The following is a 7,646-nucleotide window of genomic DNA, read 5'->3' on the forward strand; positions in this document are numbered from 1 at the left end:
TGCATTCTTAAACTCATAGTTTTAGTGACAAACCAACAAATCCTCTATAAACCCCTTTATCATTCTAAAAATGATTCTAGACACTTAGGTTGCCATAAACTAGCGGTCCCAATGGTTCGACCTACCCGACCAATAGCCCTATTTTACAATGATTTATGCTATTGCAAAGGGGTTGATTTATAATTGATAATCGATCCGTCGATCAACATTCAGAGGAAACATCATGTGGTTCGTGATATAGTAAAGCGAGGAGATGTACTTGTGGCCAAGATTGCATCGGAACACAACCTTGCTGATCCATTCACAAAGGCTTTACCGATCAATATGTTTAATCGTCGTATGGAAAACATAGGAGTTAGATGTGATTCGAATTGGCTATATGTGTAAGTGGGAGCTGTTGGGATATGTGTGCCCTCGCATAGAAAATTTTTATTTGGATTGTAAAAATCATGGTTCCTTATCTAAATATTATTATTAAGGTATTATACAATTGGTGAATAGAATGTATTATTTTTTTGATTCATTATGGAATTGATTGTGTCCACTTGATTACAAGATATATTTATATATGTATGTAATGGTAATTAATACTAAGTTATAAATAAGTAATCATAAATGGTTCAAAGTCAGTAATTATGGATGGACATTTAATTAATTAAGACTTGAACCGAGTCCATGATAGGTTGAGATATATTGCGAGAGCCGTCGTATGCAATTACTCTCTATCACAGTCATGGCTTTTGACTCTCAAGCATGAGAGAAGTACAGACTCTTTTATTAATTAATAATTACTTTGATTTGTTTGGCGGATACTTCAGAATCTTTAGATCGGCACTTTGGGTAGTTATGTAATTAATAGTTAGAGGGTTATATTCTCAATATTTGCATCAGTGCTACTTGTATTTATTTTGTATTGATTATGGTCGATCACAAATTAAATTCGAAGGCCTTCGTATGTTTTAGACAAAATGTTTTCTATATATTTATTTAGTAAATTATTATTATTTTTTTTCAAACAAATATTTTATTGTGATCAAGCCGGAAATAATCAAAGGTAACAAAATAATTATATTAATTATGTTATCGGATTGATGGCTTTATAATCCGATAAATAATTATGCATAGAGGGGTTAAAGTGCAACATTGACTTAGTGGTTATTTACTATTTAATTGGAGTGCAATTAATTTCTTTTAGTAGAGTAGAAACTAATTTATGAATTAATTGAATTGGGTCCATGGTTTAATGGACCAGACCAATTATTAATTTATAGTAGCCAAGAAAATAGTAAGCCCAAAGGATTCTCACCCATAGCCCAAGTTAATATTGGAGACCTATTAGAATTGAGATATCTGAATTACAGATGGAGAAGAATTTATTGTTTCCTTTTCTTATTTTTATTTTGCCTATATATACATGGGTCCATGTATATTTTAGGGGGTTACTTTTAGAAGAGTAAAAAGAAATATATTCTCTTTCTTTAGATTTTAGGGTTTGCTATCTCTTCTAAAGGAGGTTACCACAAGCCTTGACTCCAAAGTCATTCATTGAGGCATATTGGTGATTCCTAAAGGGGTCTATAATAAGTGAGAACATTCACTTTAGAGGAAAGATTTAAAGATTTACTCAGACCTTTGATGTAAGTATTCAAACTATTAATTGAATGATACATCATCTTTTATTTTTGCATAAAACTTGTCTCTATGTGATGAATCAAGATCTGTGTTTGAAAATCGCTCAAAAGTTTTTTTAAAACTTGTACGTTTCCCAACATTGAGCACATCAAGTAGAGCTAACACTTTTTCTTGAAACTCAGGTGAATAAAGTGATGGAGGTGGTTCTTAAAAAAATGGTGGGGGAGGGTAATAGTCACAAGGAGGATTAAAAGAGTGATCAAGTCCATAATAAAATGATACATGTTGAAAATTGGACTCAATCTTCTAAGGATTAAAATATGATAGAGGGGCATAAGGTGAAGGGAAGTAATTTTCCCCCAAACTTGGATCAAACAATGGCTCCATCCACATTCAAAATCCAAATGCAACAAATAATGGCCTTCACATGGGCCGATGCTTGGACAAAGATTTAAGCAATATAAAGAGCCTCAATAAGGGCTATCACAAGCATGCAAAGAAGTGAAACAATTAAAATACAAGAGTTTCAAGAATTGCTCACAAAGGTCCTTAAGCAACTTCAAATTCCAATGTTAGCTTTAAGCTCCAATGATTGCTTTAAGATCTAAAATTTGTCTTCCTTGTAGTCAAGTACCTAATTGAACAAATAATATCAAGAATGAGAAAATAATATACAATGAAAAATAAAATAAAAATAAAAGCAATCAAATGAACACAATTGTCTAGTTTAATTCCAACAAAACCGTGAATCCCCGACAACGGCGCCAAAATTTGACAAGCCTCTTTCTATGTGATAGAAAACTGACTTTTTAACGCGAGAGGTCGCTTCACAAGGTCAAAATATGAATGTGGTTTAGGAAGCCTTTCAAGTCAAATTTACATTTATAAAAACCACTACTACAACTAATGAAGTATAGCGAATAGGGATCGTCCACAGAGATTATACGTGTTGGAATTTAATTTCGACTCTAATGTATCAATTCATTGCAAAGGAGGGTTGGGTTGATTACTTTAGAAAACAATTAATTAAAATGCAATTAAAATAAAACTAAGTAGAGATAGGGATTTAAGAGATGAGAAATGAGGTCTTGGAGTCCATTGGAATCGCCACCAAGCTCGTTCACCAAACCACACACTTTCAACTAATTTGGAGAAAACCTTCTTGTGAATAAAATGCGCCTACCAATTGCAATATTAAGAATGGACCATCAAATTCAATATTGTATCATCTACCTAACCAACAAATAAACTAACTGTAGAACAACCCACCAATTCTAAGTATGACCCATCAAACTTATCACAATTGCAGCACACATCAATCTAGATAATCATGGAATTTGCAATAATAAGCCATGGAATATCAAATCAAGTAAAGATTGTTTATCTGCCTACAAGTATGAATTAAATTATAGAACAACCTATCAAGTATAAGTATAATCCATCAAATTAATTGACAAACCCATCTAATAAAAAACCATGTCTAGCCATCACTAGATTCTCAATCAACCACACATAGACACGCAATTAAGATAGAAAAACTAGTGTACAGACCAATTCCCAAATAATAACATATAAGACAACATGTAATCAAATAGAGAATCAATAGAAAGAATTAATTCATATGAATCATGTAAGACATAATTCCCAATTTAATCACACATAGACATGTAAATAAACTAGAGAAATAATAGGAAGAATTAAACCATAGAGATCATAGAAATAAACCAAGATTCATTAAATTCACAAGGCTAAAACACTAATCACAAGATATTATTCCCAAAAAAGTATGAAAAAGATAGAGGTTTAGATTACAAACTTGGGGCTCATCCAAGCCCCAAGGAGAAGTCTAGCCAATCATGGAGGAGGTGGGTGTGATCTTGGAACCCTCCAGGGCAATCCCCAAACATGGCTCGACTTTCTTCCTCTTCTTCTTTGTTGAATTCTAGAAAGAGAGTGTGTATAGATCTTGAGATGTGTTCTTGGTGCCTCCACTCTTCTCTTTTCTTCTAACCCTAATCTCTAACGTTTCAAGAGAGAGAAAATAAAAATTACAATAAAATAAAACTGAAGACAAAAGATATAGATTGAATACAAAATGGTTCAATTCCCCCTTTACAGAAGGTCCTTGGAATAGTGAACAAGTCAGAAATTAAGCCTTTGATTGGAGGAAATTCGCAGTTACCAAAGTTAGGTAGAGTCCGGCACGCTCAAGAATTAGACAGCTCACTACCAGCTGTAACTTTGATCGATCGAAGAGGACTTTGATCGATCAAACACTTAGGTTCGATCGATCGAAGCTGACGTGTCATCAAAAATATCTTCCAGGCCTTATCCACTTTGCTGAGCTAGCACCGCCTCATTTCGATCGATATTAGACCTCTTCGATCGATCGGGATTCCCTTCGATCAATCGAAGCTCCTCTAGTGCAATTTTCTTGGCTTCTTTCCAACTTTAATCCTTAGCTCCAAAATTGAGCTAAATGGCTCTTGTTAACCTACTTGAACTTTATTGACCTAAAATAGGTAATAACACAAATAAATACTAAAACGGGAAAATAAAGATAGATGAATGGACTAAAATACCCTCGCTTAAATGCTAAAATGTGTCACATTTGAGCACTCTTCACAATGTACCAAAGATTAAGTTTTCTTTTTTTTCAATTTTGGTTACGGTTACTATTCATCCATTTTTTTTCTACAACCGAACCGACCACTTAATAAGCACCAATATTGCATATTCAAGCGCCGTTATTTGCATTAGTTAAGTCCATTAGTTGATCATATTGTATATATTAGCTTCATTTACGTGTTTTTGTTTACTTTCAGGTTGGTTCCCCAAAGATAGTTAAATGTGAGGTTTTATTGAGTTCGTGAAAAATCAAAGCATGCCGTTGCCTGGAACCTTCATTTTAGCTAAGCCAGTGACCCATTGATCTCATGTTTCCCTACAAAAAGCACTAAGGAGGATGGTCGCATCAGCGGGCCGAGCAAAGATTAGTTCATGAAGCAAATTGGTGCCCAAGGCTATAGCCTTGCGGGCGCCTGCCAAATGGGGCCGATTCTTCATGAAATTGAGGGCTCCCGCTATTCCTAATGGGCGCCCGCAGTGTGCTGCCACCTCACCTCCATGACACTGCACCGGCACCCGCCCTACACTGCGGGCGCCTACCATTCTGCAGACAAGAGAGCATGGCCCTCTTTATTTCACCTAATGTTATCCCCTTAATTGGGGGGATTGCTTTGCACTTCTCTAGGAGTTTTGGGCCACGAAAATGGAGTGGTTAGAAGGCTATGGTTGCTAGATAGAAGGATTATTGCATGTAATAAACATATCTCATATTCTAAGGGGTTCTAAATAGAGAAATATTGAGTTCTTGAGGGTGTGTGTGTATTGTGGCTTCTAGGTGCGAAAATGGAGGGTAAGATCACCTCTTCTCCTTCCTCTTTTGTGTCTATAGGTAACTAACTCCCTTTTGAGGGAGGTGATGAAACCCTTCCTTGTAAGCATGCCTTAGTTTTGGTTTAAATTTAGGGAATGATGTATATATGTGGTTGTTTCATAATCTAAAGCTTTGCACTTGATGTAATAGACCTAAATTTCTATAAATGATCATATTAAATCTATTATCTTGTCTTAGATTGTATGTTCTCATGGTTGTATGGCTTGCATTTTCATAGTGACAATGAAAATGAGGTTATGGAATGGTTTTAATGGCATGTTGTTTGAGAAGCTTGATAGTCCATGGCTTAAGTCCTTCCTTTGATGGTCTATTCTTGATTTTTAACTTCATGTGTTTTTATCATTTGATTGAAGGTTTGATAATCTCTAGCTTAGTGAGCATATCTAAGGCTACACCCTAGTTTAGGTAGTTCAAGCATGTAAAACTTTGATAGGTTATTCTTGCCTCTTGATTTCATGAATTTATTGAAGATAACGTAGCAACCATGTGTTGCTATATATCATGGCCACTTATATATGTGTTTCCCCAAGTTCATCCTAATCTAGAAAGTTTATATGATAGGTAGTGGATTCACTTCCCTAGTACTCTCTACCTAAGTTTCTTTCCTCTTAATTTCCTTCAATTTATTGTTTTATGCAATCTTTAATTCCAAGTTTCCAAGTGATAAACCAAACAAAAACTCTACACCTCCTTTATCAAACTAAAAGTGATTTTACAATCTTGGTTGCCATAAACTAGCAATCCTGTGGTTCAACTTACCCGTACAATAGCCCTATTTTACAATGATTTGTGTTATTGCATAGGGTTGATTATAATTGTAATTGACACGACCGATCAATTTTTGGCGCCGTTGCCGGGGATTGCAAACGGTTTTGTAACCAAAGTTCAAAGATTAACTTTCGTTTAATTGTGAATATTGTGTTCCTGTGGATATTTTCTTGTTTGGTTTCAGTAACATTGTGTTTTAAGCATTCTTGTGAGATTCTAGAGACTCAAGGCTTACCGAGGGAAAACTAAAAATATCATAAGTCTAGAGGACTTCAGGTAAGTTTTTCAAAGTTCTAGTCTCAACAATTGTGAATATTTGGCATGTGTTTAACTTAGTGATATTTAACTTGTGAAGCCCTTGTGAAGGCTATTCCTGTTTTACTATCTTACAAAGCATCGGTCCTTGTCGTGGCCATTTATTTTCTATCTTGTTGATAATTGAGGAGAAAGGGAACATTGTATGTGGATGTTATGGTGAAGAAGTGTTATGCTTGTTGTGAAGTGTATTGTTGATGTTTGGCCGTAGGTCATTATCTTTACCAACTCTTGAATCTCCCATTGACATAAATTCGCTTGAAAGGACTCTTAGAAGAAACCTTAGGGAATCTGCAAATATAAGAGGAATTGAACTTGAATTTAATACAATGGTCGGTAATGAAGAAAATGTCGGGAATGAGGGAATTAATAATGATAGGGCTGAAATTCGAAATGTGGCACCTATGACTCTTAGGGACCATTTCATCCCTATCACTTATGCCTCTCCTTCTTGTGTAGTGATGCCAAACATCAAGGCAACCCAATATGAGATCAAATCTAGCACAATTAAAATGCTTCCATCCTTTCATGGCTCTGAAAATGAAGAACCCTATAAGCATCTTGATGAGTTCCTTGAAATTTATTTTACTATTGAGCTCAGGGGCTTCCCTGAAAATGCTCTCCATTTACATCTCTTCCCATTCGCCTTAAAAGATAGGGTAAAATATTGGTTGAACTCCCTTGCTACAAATTCCATCACTACATAGGCTCAATTGCAACAAGAATTCTTAAAAAAATACTATCCTGTGAGTAAGACCAACCAAATGAGGCATTCCATTCTTGGTTTTGCACAAATCGATGGGGAACAACTCCATGAGACTTGGGAAAGACTTCAAGAACTCCTTAGGAAATGTCCGCACCACTTAATTCCAAAATGGCAATTGGTGCAAGCTTTGTATGTTGGTTTAACTAAGCCATATAGACTCATGGTTGACTCATCATATGGAGGGATGTTCATGTCTAAAAATGCGGATGAGGCTTGGACCTTACTCGAGAATTTGAATGAAAACTCGTTGTAACATAATTCTCGTAGGACTTCAACCTCAACCAATGCAAAAAAAACACCAACCTATGTCAACCAAAGACACTGAGAGAAGAATCTTCTCAAGTGGATGCCATAACTCACAAATTCTATCAATTAATGGCACCACATCTCTCTCCTCCCTTATCTCAAAATTTGGCAAGTGTGGTGTGTGCATCATGCACTAGCCCATTCCATCTCTCGGAAGATTGCCCCACACCGGAGTAATTTCCTAGTAGCAATCAAGAGCAAGCAAATGCTATGTTTTCCAGGCCCGGAAATAATCCTTACTCCAATACCTACAATCCGGGATGGAGAGATCATCTGAATTTTTCGTGGAGGCAATCCGCCCCACAAAATTCGACATTTCAAAATCAAGGGCATCAAAATTAGCCCCCTTCTCAATTTCCAAATAGGCAATTTCAGGCCTCTTCTGTAATGACCCAGATT

The sequence above is a fragment of the Cornus florida genome, unplaced genomic scaffold, assembly GCF_030987335.1.
Source record: "Cornus florida cultivar Cherokee Brave unplaced genomic scaffold, ASM3098733v1 CherokeeBrave_3.0.0_Hap2_Chr11, whole genome shotgun sequence".
NCBI lineage: Eukaryota > Viridiplantae > Streptophyta > Magnoliopsida > Cornales > Cornaceae > Cornus > Cornus florida.